Source organism: Magnolia sinica, unplaced genomic scaffold, assembly GCF_029962835.1.
Source record: "Magnolia sinica isolate HGM2019 unplaced genomic scaffold, MsV1 ctg129, whole genome shotgun sequence".
In the NCBI taxonomy this organism is placed as follows: domain Eukaryota; kingdom Viridiplantae; phylum Streptophyta; class Magnoliopsida; order Magnoliales; family Magnoliaceae; genus Magnolia; species Magnolia sinica.
In genome coordinates, this window is record NW_026682764.1 from 168,342 (window position 1) to 177,194 (window position 8,853).

The window sequence follows — 8,853 nt, forward strand, 5'->3', positions numbered from 1 at the left end:
TAAAGATTCCAGCAGGAAAATCATAAAACTGGCTTGCCAAACATAGGGTTGATTTTCGTCATGAAAATTGCAAACTCCACCAAAATTGTGTAAAATAGTGAAAGGAATGGCCAAATGGTCATGTAGGTGACTCTAGGATTAGGAAATCTCCACTATGGGTGTGTGTGGGAGAGATGGAATAAAATGCTTCTCCTTTTTGTCTTTTTAAATGCAGGGTTTGATGATAGGGCAAAATTCAAGGCCTGCTATGGATTTGGTGGTGACCCATTTAATTACAATCCTCTGATTCCTTGTGGGGGAAATCCAGCTGCCAAAGCATGCAGTCAACCAAGCAAGTATATGAGCTGGGATGGTTTACATTTCACTGATGCTTTTAACCAATGGTTTGTAGAGGAAATGATGAAATCCACACCGTTCCCTAAGTTCTACTAAGAAACTGTTGCCACTCGAATCATGTCACCATGTACTTTTTATATATAAAAAATAATAATAATAAGCAATGCTTTGATAGAGAAGGCTTAGCCCTTCAATTAGGCTTTTTTAAGTGAATGGGCCCCATTTTGGGTACATTGGCGTGCATTTAATCCAAACAACTAATCTGGCGGTCCCTACCTTCCTTGGGCTGTGCCCCATAATTCACAGTGATCAGATTATCTTAACCATCTGATCAGATGATATATGGGCAATGGATATTCTTTCTTCGACCTTTCATTTTAAATCCTCGAAACTGCTCGACTGGTTTGATTTTTAACGTATAACCACCAATCCATGGTAGGACCCACCAAATGAACTGTCGGGATCTTCAACATGTGGAACATGCAGGATAAAGAGGTAGTGCTGCCAGCAGATAGTAAGTCATCCACTGAGCGGCAACATAAACCCTTTCCTACTGTCATGGGTGAAGATTTTTGCAACTGCAAAGTTGCATAACCCCAACCATGGAAATGATCTGAGGATATAAAACGTGCCCACCGCCAGTTCAAGAAACATCAGACGGACCAGAGCCAGTAGGCTGCCCTGATAGAGCTGGTGAATGGTGGAGATTATGAATAATTTCTGGAGGCATGAACCACTTGATGTTTCTATTCAATCCCTATTTGGAAAACCCATTAATTAATTACCATGTTACTAGAACAAAATTTTCAAGCTCAGGTGCATGTGGATGATCAATCTCAATCCAAACCATCCATTAGATTCCTTCTTTTTGAAGTGGGCCACCATGAAAGTAACACCCTATCTAATGACAGCGATCCCTGATCTAGAGGCATAAAGCATGAGAGCTCAGCTGAAAAACTACAACATGCTAATGTAAACATTATGAGGAATTGTAAAGGACTGTGCATAGCATCAAATATAGAGATCAATGAAGCTGTATGAAGGGCATAGCTGATCAAACATACCTCTTGCAAGCTCAAGAAGAGAGATTCAATCAATCAAAAATCTAAAAATTGCAATTTCAAAGCCGTATGGATGCGGAAAGGGGGAAATCTGATTTTCTACTTCATTTCAACTTCAATGCTCTTGAAAAAAACAACAAATGGACCCTCTTGCAAGCTCCAATGATCGGCCAAAATCTCCCCTTTAATGTCCTTGTGGATTGAGAGAATCAAAGAAGTGGAAGAGAGCTTGTGTCGCATGCTAGGGTTCAAAAAAACCCCTTTTCAAGACTCTTTTCTTTTAACATGAGTTTTTTAGTTTGTTTATGGTGTAAGTTCAACACCAACTTTAACAAAGAAACACCACTATTTTAAGTTAAAATCAAAAAAGAAATATTCAATATCAACTTTACATTTTAAGGTTTTTAAACATATGAGTTTTAAACCATTTAACATAAAGCTTTTTTCTCACATTTACTACAAGACATGTGGCTCATGTGTACCTAGCTAGAGATGGATGGTTCTGTCATGAGCTCTGTAGGAACATTGGATACTATTTCCATTAGGTCCTACTTAGAGATGGATGGTCCAGTCATGAGCTCTGTGGGGCTATTATGATGTTTATATTTTTATCCACATGGTCCATTCATTTTTTACTGATATTTTAAGGCATGAGCTAAAAAAAGAATGCAGATTGAAGGGTAAGTGAACCACACCACAAGAAGCGGTGAGAAAATGCATGTGTAACATGGGTGTCACTATGCTATTAATCTATTGGGTACATGGCTTAGTGATGATATCTCAAAACAATTAGATTATCAATTGCATCACCATAATTACTTTAATACAAAGATCCGTGCTGTCCAAACATTGCCCATGCAAGTCAATGGTTAAACATTACATATGCATACACTAATTAAAAATATTATAATTGATATAGTAATTAAATTAAAATCCCTCAAATATACTATGTATAACTACTTTTAAATTGCAAGGGATTCTAAATCCAGGGTGCCAAACATGACAGGAGAATTTCAAATCCTATTGGTTCCAAATCCACACTCCCCAACAAGCCTAAAGTGTCATCTCGATGGTAGTTTTATTGTTTTCATGGCATGATGTCTGGTACAAGTGATATTCTATTCTCTTTTCCATACATGTAGCTCATGTTTATGTCGGACAATATCATTGTGTTGGTTCCACAATGATTAGTTCTTACTTCTTAGCCAAACATTACACTAATTTATTATCCAAATTGTCTGAACAAGGGGTTCTAAATGGATGATTAAAAAGTATGGGCAAAAGTACACATTCAATATGTGTAAGTCCATCAATCAGTATACTAGGATCATTTGATCAGATCATTTTTCAGGTTATGACCCATCCAAGGTGGGATCCAACTCTTGGACTGTCCAGGTTCATGTACACATGTATGAATGTAGGGGAGATGTCATGGGTATCAACCATCATACTCGTGCTGAGCTTGTTGTATTTCCTATAAATATTTCTGCATGAACCTAAAAATGAATAAATCTAATTCTCAGATGAACCACACAAGTGAGATTGACTGTCTACTGTTGAATACTTCTTGGGCCCACAACAGTTTAGATCAAGCTGATATTTGTTTTTTTTCCCCTCCATCCAAGTTTATATGGCTTTATAAACAGGTTAAATGACAAATAAACATTATGGTGGGTCCTAAGAAAGTTTCAATAGTATATTGTGGTCTACTTGAGTGTTGGATCTACCTCATTTTTTTATTTATAATATAAAATTATATGAAAAAATGTTGATGGATTGCTTCCTACCACTGTGATTTTCGTACTTGCTCCATCTAAAGTCCTATAAGACTATCTCCTATAGTGCCTGCCTGGTAACTTGCTCCATCTAAAGTCTTATAAGACTATCTCCTATCGCTTTTCAATTGTTGTGGGATGATGATTTAGATGGTATGAACTTATATACATGTATGGCATGTGTAATGGATGGTTGCCACACCATATGAAAACCTTAACCTTGGATATCCATCATTAATAATTCATAGATACTTTCAAAATCCTATTCATTTAATGGCCCACGGTCTTATCAAAGACGAGCGGATTCCGTTAAGTATCTATGAGTTCTGACTGTGATTCCGTTAGGTATTTAATGGCCCACCTTGATGTATGTACATGTTGTCTATACGTTTTGCCAGCTTATTTTAAGTGTATGAGCTTAAAAATAAAGCAGATTCAAATCTTAAGTAGACCATACCATATGAAACTCTGTAAGACCCACAAAGCACGTGCTATCCACTCCGATCATCAAGTCCTCATGTTCACCACCCCTGAAAACTAGTATGATCCAAAATTCAAGTCTCGATGAGGCCCACCTGATGAACAACTTGAATGTAGTGTTCTTGATGGACACTGCTGCAGCATAAAAACATGGTGGATGATGGAGCTTTGATGTATGATGAGAATTGTTAAGAATTCAGAAACTGGTTATGTTGGTTATGTGTGGCAACTACGAATGATTCCATTTTCATTCAGGGATTCATTTTTTGTCATACCTCATTGTTGAGTCTCTCTCCTGCAGGGGTTGGGTACAAGTACAACTAACAATTTGATGTGTCGGGAACTTCTACAGGGAGTTACAAAACAGATTGGCGAGACGATGCATGAATTAGCTACAAAAGTTGACGAGTATGCTCGTGGAATGATCAATGGGTCTGGTTCAACCCTATTTGAGGAGCTCATGGGAACTTCCCATGAGGTCGAGCTGTGTTGGCCCCACCATGATGTGTGTCAAGCATCAACACTGTGCATTTGATGGGTCCCCTTTAAATTATGGGATATCCCAAAAATCAACCGTGCACTTGGTGGGGCCCCAACTGAAATTTGGAAGCGTCTGAAACTTGGTATAACCTCTCATCCAAGGGGCACACAAATAATGAATGCGTTGGATTTGTGAATCTAAACCAATGTGGGCCCAAAAAATAATTATGAATGTTTTAATGGAGGGTAACCCCTCTCAACTTTTGTATGTGGTGTGGCCTGCCATGGGATGGTGCATCCGACTGATGGGGTAGATGTTTACACGCATCATGGTGGGGCCCACAGAGCCATACTAGACCCTGGCCAAAATTTAGGGCATGAGCCAAAAAATGAGCCAGATTTAAAGTTCAAGTGGACCACACCACTGGAAAAAGGGAATCGAACACCCACGGTTAAAAACTTCTTGGGCCACTGTTTACTTTGGTGTGGGCCACTTCAACGTTGGATCTGCTTCATTTTTCGGCTCATGCCTCAAAATGCCACGGTAAAGTAGATGGATGACACGGATATGTCATATACATCATAGTGGGCCCACAAATAACTATAAATGTTTTAATGGAGGGTAACCCCTCTCAACTTTTGTATGTGGTGTGGCCCACACAAGTGATAGATTGATTTGATTTTTAATCCCTAGGCCCACCATGGGTTGGTGCATCTGACTGATGGGGTAGATGTTTGACACGCATCATGGTGGGGCCCATAAAGCCATACCAGACCCCACACAAAAAATCGGGCGCGCCACTTAAAATTGGGCGCTCAAAATAACCCCCAAATAGGCGCGCGCACTCTCACCCAAGCCCCTCTCCTATCTCTCTGTCGCCCTAATCCCCTCCCTCTCCCCGCTCTCTTTATCTCGATCTCTCACCCTCCACTCTCTCTCTCTCTCTCTCTCTCTCTCTCTCTCACACACACACACACACACACACACACACACACACACGGCTACCTTCGTCTCTCTCCAGCCGCAGCAACGAGATAACCCATCAGGTATCTCGATCTCTATGCTTTGCGAGTTATTTATTTTTTATTTTTACTGGTTATGGTGGGGATTTACTAGATTTATAGCTAGGGTTTTGGATTTTAGAAGATTGAAGTGAGAAGATGCGTTTTTCATTTTTCATTTTTCATTTTTCTTTGCATTCATAGTTGTTTCCCTGGAATGTATTTATTTCCCTAATCAATAAATGCCCCTCACAAAATTTTGAGTTACAATCTCACAAACTTTTGATTTTTCTGTATTTGGTTGTGTAGATTTGGTGTTGAATTTGTGATGGTTCGTTGGGTTTGATTCTGTTTTCTGTTTGTTTTGATCTGATTGCTGCAAGATATGGGTTTTGGGTTGTGAACGTGGCACTGCTTGGGCTTCCTTTTGGATTATTTATTTATTTATGGGAATTTTAGTGATTTGGGGAAATTTTGTGAATTGGGTTTTTTGTTTTATGGGTGGTTGTGGTTGATTTTTTTTTTTTTTTTTGTTGGGTTGCGTTGGACTTTTTAGGGATTGGTTTCTTTGTTTTGTTTGCAACAAGATATGGATCTTGGTTTTGAATGTGGGGGCTTGCATGGGCTTCTTTTTTGCTATGGTTTTGTTGTAATTTGTGTGATTTGGGGAGGGGGTTTGTGAATTCTATTGTTTGTTTTTGGTGGGTGTGGTGGATTTTTGTATGGAATTTAAGTATTTTTTAGCACTTATGTTGGATTTTTAAGTTTTTTTGGTTGGGTTGTTTTGGATTTTCAGTTGGGTGTTTGGTAGCTATGGAGATTTTGGGATTTGGGTTTTGGTTTTCTTAGTGAGCTTAGTTGAAACTAGATTTTCGCTTAGTTGGGATTGTGGTTGCTTTGAATTGGAATTAGGTTTAGACATGCCACAATGGCTGTGAAGGGAGTAGGACACGATATTCATGTTTTTTGTCTTACAAGGAGAGTAAAAGTACCTAGCCCTTTTTTCAGATCAGTAATTACAATCCTATATCGCGTAATGGGTCCCACCGTCACCGCAACAGCTGTTACCTAACCATTTTTTAATACCTTGATTGAAACTATGTGCTATTTGAAAATTTGCTGCGTGGATCTTATCCTTTCTCAAATGATTGCAATTTTCATATTTTTAACAAGAAGTTTTGGATGATCATTGCGAAGATGTTCTATTCATTTAGTCCGTTCTTAATGCAATGAATGCCAATGCATTTTGGGCCTGTTTGTTTGATGTATGGTTTCTCCAAAATGTCATGGACCAAGATGGACACCCTTTTCGATTCTACTTCCTATTGTCTTTCTCTCAAAACAAAACTGATATGGCCATCTTATCCAATCTGATTTGATCTGCACCCTACATGAAAACATGTTGTTTTTTAGTTCATGTGTTTTGATGGTTCCTGATGCCATGATGTAATGAGACTAATTTTTAGTTCATGTATTATGATGGTTGTTAAAGCTGTGAATGTAACGAATCTAGTCTTAGTTAATCAACTTGTTGCAGTTGTTTAGGACATTTGTAGTTTAAACCATTAGTATGTCCATCCACTTCTTTTGAAAAGTCTTTGGAAATTTATATCTATTTTAGTTCATGTATTTAGATGCTCAATTGAACTGAATTGCCAATAAAACAGATGCAACTGCCAAAGTGCCACCTGTTGAGTTCAACATCAGATCATGAATCCTCTATTTACTTGTCCCTATATTATCTATTCTAGGAACTCCTTTCCTTCTAAATCTTTTTCTTACTCATTAGGAGGATGATGTCAAAAGCAGCATCATTCGACTGCGTGAGAATATGGATGTGGAGATAAATAATATCATGGTTTGCCATGCAGGTACATTGATCTAAAACCATGCATTACTTGACTTCCTGAGAATGGATATGGTACATTGATCTTTTCCCCATAGTTTTCCGTATCTTGGAATTTTTTTTTCCCTTGTGTTGATAGATTCATTTTAATATTTCGCTATGTGGCTATCATTGCAGTTGGTTCTGCATGATATTAAGTTGAATTCAACATCATGAGACTACATGTTAGATCTGCATCTTGTTTTTGCTGCATGGAGGATGGAAATTCTGCTCGAGATTGTTCAGTTTTAGTGAAAGTGGTGAACTAAACTTGATAATGTAGACTGAGGAGATCTAGTCAATGTGGGAGGATTAAATTTATATGATGATCTGAACCATTCTTTCGATCTGGGACAATCATGAATGGGTCATAGAACAAAATTATAGTGATTGTACAGTCTCAATCATTTGTTGGTATGTTACCCTTACCTGCAATTTCCTGTTTTTGACTTTATTATAGATAAGATCTTGTAAAACTCGATTCCCTAATTTCTGGCTTCTACGAAATGACCGAAGTGAACTGAATGCCGACCAAATACATACTCATACTTTCGCTTTATAAATTTAAGGCAAGTTACATTACTGAAGTGAAAGTGAACTTGACATATCTGAATGACAAGTTTTGTGTACCTGGTTTATTCCTGGAGTTTGGATGAATGGTTGGTGTTGTAAATGAATTGTTCCTCTTATTCAAATTCCGCAGATTTCCAGCAATTGGAGTCTTATGGAATGGATCAGCTGTACCTCTGTTATGTGGTACGCTCTGGATCTTAAATCATTTTTATTGTCTATGGTTTTTATGCTCTTTTCAATTTCTTGATCATGTAACCTAAAACTATTTGAGAGTTGTTTGTGTTTAGGAGTGTAAGATCATACATCATGTAATGTTAGTGGTGGTCTCTTTATACTTTATATCATATGCATTTGGTATCAAGATCCTGGTAACTCTTTCTATGAGTAGTTTTGGACCTGAGCAATTCTGAACAATAACTCTCGAGTTTTGAACCTGAGCAATTCTGAACAATACCTCATGAAATAAAGAACAAAAGAAGAAGAAGAAAAGAACAAAGAATAAAAGGAGGGAGGGTGGAGGGGATTCTTCCAATCTGAAAGACTTTTGAAAGGGCCCTTTAAATGTATGTGTTTTTTTTTTTTTTTTTTTACTTTAATACATTTTTAAAAAATAAAAATAAAATTACATCTTTAGCTTATGTGCTTGTGTGGGTGTTGCTCCTTTCTAGCACGAAGATATTTTTCGATTGGTTGGCATCCCATTGGTAAAGTAACTCCTTGGCTGGTTTTAACACTTCCATATTGTCATATGGATAGGTATGAATTGATAATGTGCATGCCTGTAAATGACATGGGTTTTAAAGTTTGGTGGATGGATGGTCTTCATCCAAGTACTTATGCCCATTTCATGTTATGCAGGAAAATCACATTGATCCGAACCAGCTATTGCTATGTCTGGTACTATGATTTGTGCCCTTTGGCACTTAGCAAACTAGATTTCTGAGATGTCCTCTTTTCTAAACTGAAAACACAAATAATACTAGCTTGGTTCAAAATTTATATGTCCTCATGAATGTTTCAATGGTGGGTGTTCATTCTCCATTTTTGTTTTTTCCTGTTATGTGGCTTACTTGGATTTTGTATTTGCTCCATCAGCTAGACATCATCATGATTAGGAACTCAAATGGACCTTCATCCGTATGATGTAAGGTTTATTTTTTAGTGTTTATTTATTTATTTTTTTCATGAAGAATTCTCTGTTTTCATTGATGATTTCATTGAATTGAAGTTGGGTTTCTTTGGAAATTGGTTTGGGATCTGT

The 8,853-nt window shown here is 37.6% G+C and overlaps 1 long non-coding RNA gene across 2 annotated transcripts; it reads left to right on the forward strand.

The window, feature by feature from the left end:
- Positions 1-6,941: 6,941 nt before the first annotated feature.
- Positions 6,942-7,899, forward strand: LOC131236032 (uncharacterized). 2 transcript variants are annotated; one of them, XR_009166502.1, is made up of 3 exons: positions 6,942-7,055; positions 7,158-7,433; positions 7,723-7,899. It is a non-coding gene; the product is annotated as an uncharacterized LOC131236032 (long non-coding RNA). The 2 variants fall into 2 exon arrangements; XR_009166503.1 differs by having other exon boundaries at positions 6,942-7,433.
- Positions 7,900-8,853: the final 954 nt, after the last annotated feature.